The sequence below is a fragment of the Elgaria multicarinata genome, chromosome 4, assembly GCF_023053635.1.
Source record: "Elgaria multicarinata webbii isolate HBS135686 ecotype San Diego chromosome 4, rElgMul1.1.pri, whole genome shotgun sequence".
In the NCBI taxonomy this organism is placed as follows: domain Eukaryota; kingdom Metazoa; phylum Chordata; class Lepidosauria; order Squamata; family Anguidae; genus Elgaria; species Elgaria multicarinata.
Genome location: NC_086174.1, coordinates 50258551 through 50271328, shown reverse-complemented (window position 1 = coordinate 50271328; position 12778 = coordinate 50258551).

Below are 12778 nucleotides of genomic sequence, written 5' to 3'. Positions count from 1 at the left end.
GCATCCACCTCATGATAAATAGGGCATATAGACAGCCCCCAAGAGATACCAGAGAGTTCTTATCCCTGGAGTTTGTGAAAGCCTTTAGGAGGCAGCCATTGTAATAAATAATTGTGTGTTAGTAGGGGGGTGGGGGGAGAGAGAATAATGTGAATGTCTGCTCACTTTTCCCCCTAACCTGGCCTTGCCCTGCCCACCAGAGAAATGCACCATCCAAGAGTTTGCCTATGAGCAGATACGGCCCCTGGACTCAAAAAGTTTCCCCATCCCTGACTTGCCTTGCCTTGCCTGAACTTTACGTTATTGCAAACACCATGGACCTCTTCATTGAACACAGGGCCAGCTCCAGTTTTGTGAGGGCCCTTGAGCAAGATATCCTCAATGCCCCTGCTGCCTCAGTGAGTCCATTTTCTCACAGCCATGGCCACCAGCTGCTATTGCTCCTCAACCTTTTTCTCATTATTGCTACCATGTGCTTGCTTGGTAGGCAGAGAACTTTTAGGCAGTGGCATCTACTGCCCCTTACCACCATGGTTGTCTGGGCCAGAGCAAGAGGCAGGTGAAAAAGCATGTTGCATTAGTGAAGAGGAGGAGCAAATTCAGGGGACTTTTGTCAGTTAGCCCCTGCTAGAGTGTGGGCCCTTGACAGGTGACTAACCATACCCACATTTGTCTCCAGCCCAGATTGAACTGTTCAGTGATTACAGTCATGTCAGTATTACAAACTTATCTATGCCTGGTATGGAAGAAGGGAACCAGCTAGGATGAGGCGATTAATATATTCTTATGACCATAATAAGCACTCGTAATTTATTGTGACTTGTTACTTGTAGTTCTTCCTTGTTTATGCCCTGAAGCTTTAATTTGCCATTTGTTTGCTTCTACTACGGCTTTTATCTGTACAGCTGCATTTAGCATCATAACGACATCTCTCTGAGGTGACATTGCATCTCTTCAAGATATGCATTGAGAGACAAGTTCATAACTTTAAAAGCATTTTCCACAGAAACACGGTTTATTCTCAGGTTTCCCTTGTATCAGAAACCTGTACTTGACACTAGATTTTAAAAAACAGCTTCCTGTTTCTGGCAGGAAAATAAAATTTAACAACCAAAAACACATCAGTGTCTGAAATTTGGTGTTTTTAAAGAACAAAATGATGCCATTGGCCTTTTTTTAATTCTATCTTCTGAAAGGTGGCAAGTTACAAAAGTTGTGCTTTGAAGTGAGGCATTGACAGGTCATCCTGACTTACTGTACAACTCTATGCATGCTTACTCAAAAATAAGTCCATATTGCAGTCTTAGTATACAATCCTATGCATGTTTAGACAAAAAAAAAGTCCTACAACTTCCAGCATTCCTCAGCTAGCTGAGTTGGCTAGGAGTTGTAGGACTTCTTTCTGCCTAACATGCATGGAATTGCATCTTTAGTTGCTCTAGTGCCAACCCCACTTAGTGCATAAGATAGAGTTGATGTTTTCTCAGGATAACTTGTACATGCCTTTAACATGCCACAGTCATTATTTCCCCACATACATATACATACAAGAGAGGGGGTATTTTCACCATGCATACTAGAGCTGATAGCACATGTTAACATATTCATAGGCTTTTGTATTCCACTTCTAAGAAAAACTTTCATTTATCTATGGGAAATTAAATCAGTGTTGGCCACTGAAGAAAATTAATGACATGTAAAATGTAAATGGTATAACACTGATTTAACGTGTTCACATTGGATGTTTTTACACAGAAATTTAAAACATATAAACTTCCTGTTGTACTAATGAGAGAGCTCCAAGTGATAGAATTTTCCAGAAAGCACATACTAGTTTTGATATATAATTAATTGTTTTTTAAATAACTGAAAGGATGGCTCCTTTATTTCATTTATCTTTCTAAATCTTCATTTATTTCCTTGTCTTAAAAAAGAGAAAACAAACAGACTGATCTGAATTTCTAAACTATTGAGTAAATTGAAAGAGACAAAATCCTTTGGTTTTTAGCTTATGCTTTTATTATAAATTATATTAACTAGATTTCTATGCCAGTCCTCCAGGGTTTAAAATAATTGTAATGTTACCGTAGCAGTCAAGGGCACGAACATCATGATGCCAATAATAAAGCTTCTTAAATCAGTATTACATAAATAAATGAGATGTTTCCTTTCTTACTCGTTTTCATTTAAAATTCAAACACTTTTCCAGCATTCTCTGTAGTTAACAAATCCATAAATGTTATGCTGATTCCCAAGATCAATGTAGTTTTGTCTCTAAGGTATTGTACATATTGTATATGTGAGAACAACAGCATGCCCCAGACTCCTTCTAAAACCTCAACTATTATTATTACAACACAGGGCAGTAAAACTTGGGGTTGGAGGAAAAGAAACAAGTGAAACTTAACTGAGAATTCTTTCTGGTTACTGGTCTGTTTAGGTCCAAGATTGTTCTGGCCTCTTACAAGGTCGTGCAGGTGCCTCTACACATTCACGCTTCTGCAATTTCACGAGGAAATTCTTCCTTTCATTCTCACATAATAAAAGAAGCAGCAGTGATGTCTTCAGGATCCGAAGTTCTAATTAAGCTAGGGCAGTCTTCCCTAACCTAGTGCCCTCCAGATGTGTTGAACTGTAACTCCCATCATTCCCAGGTAGCATGGCCAGGGCTGCATATACAGAACTGGATTTTTAAAACTGTAGTCCCATTGATTAGTTGTTTGGGAAGGGAAGCAGAGGGCCAGATACAATTCTGGCCCTTGCTGCTATGAGCATTTGATCTGGAGACTGGGGCCAAAGTTTTAGTGCCGTTTCCTCAGGTGATATTAATAGCTAATGAGCCCAAATTAGAGCCTAAATCCAGTGCAGAGTTAGTTATCTTTAACCTCATTGATTTCAATGAGCTTTAGCTTTCCTAACTCTGTGTTAGATTTAGATCTAGAAGTGTGTATGTGTGTTGGCGGGCAGTTTCTTTTTACCAACAGTATTGTAAGATGGCAACAGAAAACAAGCTATTCGGCAAATGAACATAAAAACGTAATACAGGGCTTTTCTACATGAAGCTTTTAACCCATCACTTTACCTAGGCTTTGTTTCTTTGTGGAATCAAGATTGGCTCACTTACACATTTTTTCTTTCTTGGCTTTTCTGTATGATCCATTACACATCCACTTGGTGGCGCTTTTGTATAGCGCAACTGTGGAAATACACTAGGGTTTCGTGCTACCATTCAGGGTATACCAGAAAAAGCTAAAATGGTTACAAAGAATGGGAGAGGCCCTGGAGGAGGATGACATGTAAAGCACCCACTAATTACTAAGAGTGAGGAATCACGAGCATACAAAAAATGTCTCATGTAGAAGGGCTCACAATCTCCAGTTTTCAGTTACATATTTATATTTATTACAGCCCACAATCCATTATTACATAGTCATTATAATTGTCTATCACAAATCCTATCTGAAACAGCTAACTATTAATTACACATTATCCTCAATATATAATAATCATATATACAGCCCACTTAGTGTTGTTGTTTTTTAAACAGACTTTGGGACTGATCCCAAGGGTATTGTCAATGATGGTCCTTCGTTGCATCACTGGTGGAGTGCTAATGCAAGCAGCAGTATATAAAAGACAGACTTCAGTTGACATTCATTTTGCCTACCTGCTTCAAGGTCACAAGGGAGCCTATTGCAAAGTTCACTTACATAGAAAGCAATGCAAGTCACTGGATTCCAAGCCAGCCAGCCAAGGGAAGAAAGATGCTTTCATGCTTATTCATCCAACTGTTTTCCTTCTCTTGGTTTTATGAGATTTGTTCAACCTGCAAGATACACATATGGCAAGAATTCTCTATCTACATTATTAACTTTTTGCCCCACTTCAACGAGAGAGCTCTTCCCATGAAATCAGGTTACATGTTATTGTTGATGTAGATGTCAATCTCAGTACTGAATGTAATATATAGACAAGCTTCAATAGCTATGAGGGTTAAACTTACAGGGCAGGATCCAATAGGGTCCTTGTGTATGGAGTCAGTGCACAGCCCCACAGGGCTGCAAGCCCTGAAATGAGCGAAAACACTAGTTCTGGAAGTCATGTTCTGCCTCTTGCAGAAACTAGCATTTCTGCTCATTCGGGACTTGCCCCCGGAACTGATGCATCGCAGCTGCAAGCTGAATTGCAACCAGCAGGTCATGCTCCACACATGGTCCCTACCGCTTGCGGAACTGGCCAGCAGGGCTGGCCGTGTGCAGAAATGCCCTATTGGATACTGCCCCTTTCTCCAAGATAGAATTTATCCTTGTAGAATTGATACTGCTCTCTTTGTAAAAGGAAGGCACTACTGCTTTATCTGCTCCAAAAGAGAAAAAGAAACACACCAACTTCCAATCTGATACACTTCTTTAAGGCCTTGTAGACATGAAGGACTGAACTTAATCTTCCCTCCAAGCAGAACATGTCTTTGTCCTGCTTTGGAGCCACTGCAGATCCATTTCACAGCAGCTTCTTCACTACATAAAAGATAGATCTATCCAAATCCCAGTGGATACTGCCTTTGCCTTTCACTCATATTCTCAGAATGTATGAGAATGTTGCTTTATTGATACTAACAGCAGTTTTTGTAGATACTGTTTTGGAATTGACACTAAATGGGCTGGAGATCAGCACAGGTGTAAAAACAAGAATCACCATTGTAAATGTATAAACCATGCAATTTGTACTATAGTTATAACATTCTTACCCTTTTCGTCACATTGCAACATCTGCAAATGGAGACATGTCTTGAACCCTTTTAAGGAGGGATCAAGACCATGCCATGTGAGAAATCTTAAGGACTTCCCAGAGACTTTAAAAACAAACACCATAACTGATTGCTGAGTTGCCTTGGGGGGATCCAAACATCTTTCCTCTTGCAAATGCAACCCTAAGGGACAAATTGCATTTCTCCCCACAAACAAAAAATAACAGTCATGACAGCTGTGTTGATAATAGTTTCAATACTATCAAAGATGCACTCATGATGATGATGTGGCAAACTCCAAAAATCTTTCTCTACCATTTTCTAATATTTAAAAACAGCTCAATCACAAAGTATCATTCAACTTTGAATAACCTCCTTCCCTCAAATACAGTATAGTTGCTCCCGCCATTCCACCACAACTTTTCCTCAGTTCCTCAGAGCCTGCACTCCCTCTCAAGGTCTAATTAAAGCACTCATCTTCCCCAGTGTGGTTTTACACAATACTAGCAGACAAGCTAACCCCTCAGCAGTCACATGGGGACAGGATAGGAAACTATTGGATGGAGCTAATATAAAAAGACTTGGGGCTTCTCTAACTTAAACTGCAGTCTTACTGGGGCTTTGTCTTCCGGAGTCTTCATGGGTTTACAATCAGCGTGCCCACCCTCCTTGATTATGCCGATTCCTTCCCATGTTTCATGTGTACCATCAGTAGATGGCACTGCTATATTGCACAGTTTAGATTTACTGCCGCATTTCCGGTGACTTATAAAATGCCAGATTCCTGCTTGAAAACAGGTTGATGACGTCATGAAAAGGCCCTGTGAACTTTGGTGAGGGAACATTTATGAGTTCATGATAAAAGCCTCTTGTAGAGATAGCCTTACATCAGGGTCCAAAGCACAAATTTAGGTGCACCCAAGGGCTTGGGCATGCAAAGGAAGGTGCTGTTTATTTCTCTCCTCTGTGGAGAAAATTCATCCCAACAATCTCAAACCCACCCGTCAGTTTCAAAATTAGTTTACCATGTAATATGAAGAACTGCAGTTTGCGAAACACAAGCCAAATCCACCCTGAGTTTTACAAGGTCTGGCATTTACTCCCCATATATCTTCTGTCTCTGGTACCACTTCCTCAATTAGGCTGTGAAGCTTGTCTTCATTTTAAGACATCCTTCACAAAACTTATATTAAAATAGGTTGTTTCTTGAATTAATTAAAAAGGAAGATGTGGAGGGAATGTAAAACATTAGTGCACATTTAAGTGGCCTGCTGTATTAAAGCACCTTTTATCCTTACACTAATGTCATTAATCACCAGAAACTCATTTTGTCTAAAAGCAGTAGTAATAGATCGTTCCATGTAAATCACTTCATTGTCCTGTCTGTGATGTCAGATCACCAAAATAGACATGCTAATAAATACTCCCTATGAGAACACTGTTTGCTTTGAAGGTTAGTTGGGATGGGTATGTTTCGTGCCAATTGCTGGCAAGAGCTGCGTGATCAGTTTAATTTCTGAAAAATTATGCTTCCAAGGTTTAAGAAAATGGGTGACACCAGAATCTGAATGGGCAGTCACAATGTAATTCCTGCTCCCATAATATGTCTATACATTTTTGGAAGCTTTCTGATCCAATATAAAGTGTTAACTATTGTGTTTTTTACACAGATGAATGCCCAAGTGTGCACCTTCAGACATGCAGTCTCTACACTTGAAGGGATATTATTTATACATGTTGAGCATTCCAGAGTTTATCATCTTAGGGGTTACAAAGATTTGGTGATCAAAGATGCAGTTGCTTAACCAAAGAGAAATGTATTAAAAGGAATTAAAACATACATTCGAAAGTTTATAGGACCATGAGCATTTATAGGATGAACTTTCATCCATACTGATTAATAGCTACGTCAGGCAAATACTCAAAGCCATGGTTTGCTGTAATTGATGAGCATGTGGGGCCGGGGGTGGGGAGAAGCCCTGGCAGTGGGGAGAAAGAGCAGGGGCTCACTGGTGAAAGGGAAAAGGAGGGGGTGCTTGCAAGTGGGGATTGGATGCATATTTGGGATGTAAAGAGGGTAGCCTGAAACAGAGAAGGTGTCTTCCAAGAAAAGGAGAGAACAGCATAGCCCCGGGTGGGGAGTGAGCAACTCACAGCAGAGGGGGAAAGCCAAGGAAGCAGGGATCGAGCTGGGCGTGTGAGCCAATACGGGCAGCCAGCCTCCATGGCACCACCCAGAAACTTGGCAAGAGATAAAAGAAGGGGGCCAAAATGCTCGCTCACGTCTTCAGGAAAGTGGGAGTAATGAAGGAAGGAGCAGGGGGAAGGTAATGGACTGGCTGGAGAGAGGCTAGAAAGGTAGTAAGTGGAGGGGTTGCCTGTCCTTTATCTGATCTGCACAATCACGAGGGTGATGAGGGTAGAGGCCCTGGGGGAGGGAGGGAGAGGAAGGTTCCACAAGATTCCTCTTGTGGGAGAGAATGAAGCTTCTTTGGGTCAAAGGTGTCTTAACTACTGGACTGATTAGATGCTACCTCTGTGACCCACATCCAGGGTTAGTTCCAGAAGACCTTAATAATGGTAGACCACCGGCCATTGTCCACACAAAGCAGCCCCTTGCATCAAGACGCCCCTCCTCGCCACATAATGTGCAATCAAGGAAAGGCACGGCATGGCATCTTCAGTCGGGGGGGGGGGAAGTGGAGGAAGAGAAGCACGCCTGTTTCCTTAACTATCCCTTATGGGGAGAGAATGAAATCAAAACGGGGTTGCTATTCTGTGTGGCATGTCTCATTCTCACATTAGTCTGAAGTGTCCTCTCCCATTTCTGCCCTCCACGCCTCTTCTAAGACAGCAGTGCTCTTGCACAACTGCCATTCAGTTTAATGTAAAGAGGTTTCCACTTGAGAATTCCCTGGTGGATTGTTCTCATTGCATTTCAGTTCAACCATTTTCAGTCAGGCCTTGAATGGGTGCAGCAAAGATCAATTGTAAGAAATTAATCTTAAAGCAAGGCTGCTCCTGTAGCAGTGCTGACTTAGATGTGTTGTGGAGGGTAGAAACGGGAGAGGACACTTCAGGCTGTAGTAGTCCTGCTCTTTTGCTTTGGAATAACAATTGCATCTGCAAGCTTTTGTTCTCCTTGATGGTGACAAAAAGTGACAGGCTTTGAAAATCCATATAAAGCCCCATTACCATTGACTACAACAGTAGAAAGCGAGCAAACTATTTTAAAACAAATAACACAGTCGTATGAAACATTTCACTAGCTTCCCCTTCATGCTACAAACTAGAACAGTTGGGTGTGTTTTTAATCCCTACATTATTTTCCTCCTTTAATTTTAAACATTTCCTGTCAAATGCACTGAAGTTCAGCCAAAGAAAAACATAAAACCAGTCTGGAGAAAAAAAAATGTATATATCAGCATCTCCAGAGAAAGGTTTCAGACAAGCTGGAAAAGGTTTAGGGTAGTGTCACAAAAGGAACACATCTCCAAGGCAAGCTGAAGGGTCTTGGTTTCTTTACCCGAGAGAAAAGAAGATTGAAGGAGCACATGCCGGCAGTTCATATTATCTAAAAGGATCTCAGAAAGAAGAGAGAGGGGAAAGTGGAATTGGTATTTGTAGCCACTGAAGATAGAACAAAAAGCCATTAGGGAAATCCAACGTTGTGCTAGCAGAGGTCCACAGGCATGATGGGACTTACTCCCTGAGCCTATTGCGATGTCACACAAAGCCATGGTGGTTAGTGGTTTTGAGGGAACCATGGTGACTTGGCATGTCGGTGGGGAGACCACGACCATGATGGCCACTTTAACCACCACGCTGACCCATCCTCTGCAATGGGGTTAAGGGCCCCTGGGGTGGCTTACCATGTCATCTGTTAACTCCCCAAAGTTAAAAATCACTGTGTCTCCCCCCAAAACGTGGTAATCAGAGACAGACGCCTACAGCAGCTGTAACTTCTGGTGACTCTCTAGATGCATGCAGACTTTTCCTATGGTTGAGATCGCTGCATGCTAGCGACAGCATCCAGCACAATCCGATTCTTGCAACAGAGTCTGCTGGGATAGGAGGCCACAGCAGCCGGAGAATAACAGGCTAACCATAGAGTGGGGAGAGGTAAGGGAATCACATAGTGTTGTATGGTTTCGCGTTCATGACAGGCACGCACATCATGGCTTCGCTAACTCTCCCTATTCCAGAGTTCCCCTAACTATCCTCCCCCATGCACATGTGAACAGGCCACCTCTCTTCTCTGCCCTGCAACCTTCTGTATTGCCCTAAAACCTGCTCTGAAAGGTTTCCCTAGTTTGTAGCACTCAGTGCAGCTGCACCTTTCTTTTTATTCAACAGTAGGTGTGCGTGGCCCTGATTTGAATAAAGATCACTGCACACCACGAAGGGAAAATTAAACCTCCACCCTGGTAGCAGTTTGCTTCTCAAAATCCCCACCGCCCATGCTGGTGTGAGGGTTAAAAAAAGAAAGCCTCTATTGCAATGGAGGCTTTTCATGGAGGCTCTTTCATGGAGCTCCATCCAATGAGCGTTTTACTGAACATTCGTTACTGGGCACTCACAGATTGCTCACATGACATCGTCAATCTCTCACATGTCTTCCACCCTTTCTGGCCTTTCTTGAGCCACAACCCTCCCCCCCACCAAGAAAAAGTCTGATTGCTGCTCTCTCATGCCGGACTGAATGGGCCTCGTTACTTCCTGTTTTCAGGAAGCGACATCAAAGTGTCGAGAGAAGCGACGGGATCCGCGTGTTTCTACCTAGATGTGATGGAGCTCTTAGGGAGAGGGATATTTGAGAAGCAAATTTTCTCCTCACAGTGTACAGTGGATCTGCTCCAAATGGAGGTTGCATGCACTTCACATAGGTTCATCTGCCCAGAACATAACACAATGTGTAGTTTTGCCTTAGAACATTAGTTCAGGAAAAGAAACAAATACCTAGGAAAATTGTGAAATTTGGGGAGGTTTTAAAGAGAAAAACAACTGATTACTTGGTAATGGAAAACTGCCGAGCTCTCCAACCCGGGTGGCTCTTTCGCCGGCAGCAGGAGGCCACCGGGGAGTTGGGCTCGGCGGCAAGGACTCACCAGAGAAGCCGGCAAGCCCTGGGAACTTTTCGCCGCCGCCGCCGCCGCCTCTTCCTCCGTCTCTTCTGACCAGGTAGCTACAATAGGAGTTTCGGGGCGCCCTGAAGCGCCTTCGGGGCGCCCTGAAGACTGTGTGTAGACGGGGCCCTGTGTACCAATAATGTGTGGTGGGGGAGGTCTTTCCCCAAATTTGGGCAGAAAAAGAAGCTGTTTGACTTCTGGAGCTGGTTGGTAAGAGGCAGTCTTGGGGACTGCAAAAGTATATTATGCCTTTCGGGGGAGGGGATTTTTAGTGCCTGTTTTCTTCCCACTTCCTCTACCAGTATAAACATATATTACAAAACTAAAACTCACCAGTGCTCTCTCCTCACCACAAAGCTGAATCTGAATAACTTCACCTGGAGCTTACAGCTGCTCTGGAAAATGTAGAGACCAAAAGACCACTAAAGTTCCTCCAGAATTTTGTTTTTAGTAATTCCCTGTGACACCATTTTTGAGGAAGAATTTCTGAAAAGTAGTAGAGTTTTAAGGCAATGACATGCCAATGTAGTCTGTGTATTTTTCAAGGACATATACTTCACTAATCTATGTCTATGTGTTTAAAAAACAATGCAATATTAGCTAAGAGAGAAATAGCATTAGCTGTATTTAAAGTTCAATCTAATTTTACTGCATCTTGTCCTCAAACCTGCATAGAATACTGATGCTGGGAATTCACTCACGCCTACAGAAATTATACAAGTTATTTGTGGAGGTATCTAAGGATTAATATTTGTAGGCACTGATCCTTTTTGCGTGAGTCGAGCTATTCTCCTAGTTCATTTGAGAGAAAGAACCAATCTCTTTTTATTTGCGGTTGCAATATAAGTATAATTAAAGTAGGAAAGTACCAGAAGGTGGACATCTTGTTCAAACAACTTTCAAACATCCTTCCACAGCTTAAAGTTCTGGTAATACTCAGCATACTCTCTGACTTTGTATTAACTGCTAAGGATCCAGGAGTCACAACAGAAATCCATCTGCAGTTCTTTGCCTTTACTGCTGTTGCTCTGCCCTATAGAGAGGTAGGAGGGAAGAAGGTGCCTCCATGGCACAAGAGACTTGAACAGAACACAGCCTTGGATGGAAGTCATGGAGTGGCATAACTGTTTTGGCCTTGACTCTGATGCATACTAGGAGCCCACAAATTAAAAACAACGGAGCAAAACTAAGGGAAGAAGAGGTCTGCTGGGCAGATTACCTGGAAAGCAAGAGGAGTCTGAGGCCAGCATTCACTTGAATTCCTGGAATGAACCTCCCAAGAGGACTTTTCTACAGGAACCCTCTTGATCACACTGTAAGAACAGGCAGGGGCTCTGAGGGCTACCTCATATTCATATAATGTTCTTGGATAAAGGAACAGAAGAAACATTAGGCTTCTAATGTACCTGCCCGGACCATATGTACCTGCCCGGACCTTAAGATCACCCACGGGGCCCTTCTCTGTGAGCCCCTGCCAAAGGAAGTGAGGCAGGTGCCTACTAGGAGGAGGGCTTTCTCCTCTGTGGCACCCCGGCTGTGGAATGACCTCCCCAGAGAGGTCCCCCTGGCACCTACACTGTACTCCTTTCGTCGCCAGCTGAAGACCTTATTCTCTCAGTATTTTAACACTTAAATTTAACTTAAATTTAAATTTTACTGTTCTAACTCTGTATTTTAATCTTATATCAATTTTTGCTGCGTTTGTTTATTTTGGTTGTGCTTTTTATACTGTATTTTGTATTTGTGTTTTTAACCTGTTGGTTGTTTTATTATGGTTTTAATTTCTGTGAACAGCCCAGAGAGCTTCGGCTATTGGGCGGTATAAAAATGTACTAAATAAATAAATAAAAAATAAAGCCCATCACACTTGTGATTAAGAGAACATTCTCCTTACCAGTGTCTCTGTCTGTGTTTTCTTTAGTATTTTTTAGGACACCATCCCTACCTTAAACATCACACACTCTTAAGATGGAAAGCTAGGTTTCTGTATGAATGTGACCTTGAGTTCATATATAAGGCTTTTCCAGATGGTTACAAAAACAAAAGAACCCAGCACAATGGAAATGTATTTTTGGTTGCAATCAGGTCAAAGATCTATCTGATCCATTGTTTGTTTGTTGTTTTGCCCTTTGTATATGGACCTTATAGAAAAATTATTGTCATATATCCTTAAATAATATATTGATCAACTTCCCCCTAATCTAGTGGTGAAATTATTGGCTGACAATCAAAAATACATCTCCTATAAGGCTGCGCTATTTCTGTGGCAGCCAAGTAGATATTCTCCAGGTCTCTCAAGTGTTAATAATTTTGTGGTGTAATTCTATGCAAGTTTAGACAGAAAAAAGTCCCACAACTCTCAGCATTCCCCAGGCAGCTGGGGAATGTTGGGAACTGTAGGATTTTTTCCTGTCTAAACTTGCATACAATTGCACACTTAATTATGTACTGTGGGAAGAAGTACTGGACATTCGTCAATTGATTTAATTGTCTCCCCCAGTCACCTCTTTTTTTCCAAATTAAAAAGGCACAACTTCTTTCACTTTTTTGCTGTAATGATTCACTTATCACAAAATCCCCCCTATTTTTAAAAAATACCATACTTCCAGCGTTGCAAACTTACACACATTTTCCCACATTGAGGTGGCCTCCATCTTCTAGGCAAAATTAACCATATTATTATGGGTCATCTGTTTTCTCTTTGAATAAAATTAGTACTGTGGATTTGTTTTAAGGCAATACCTGGCCTGAGACTTGGACTTGATGAAGGAGTTTTAACAGTCCAAGGGGTCGTCTATATGCGCCCAAAGCCCTGCAGTGACTACGAATATGCGCTGCATCAGTTATATGATGCAGCCACAAATTCATAGCCACTGCGAGGCTTTCCCTTGAAACTCCGAAG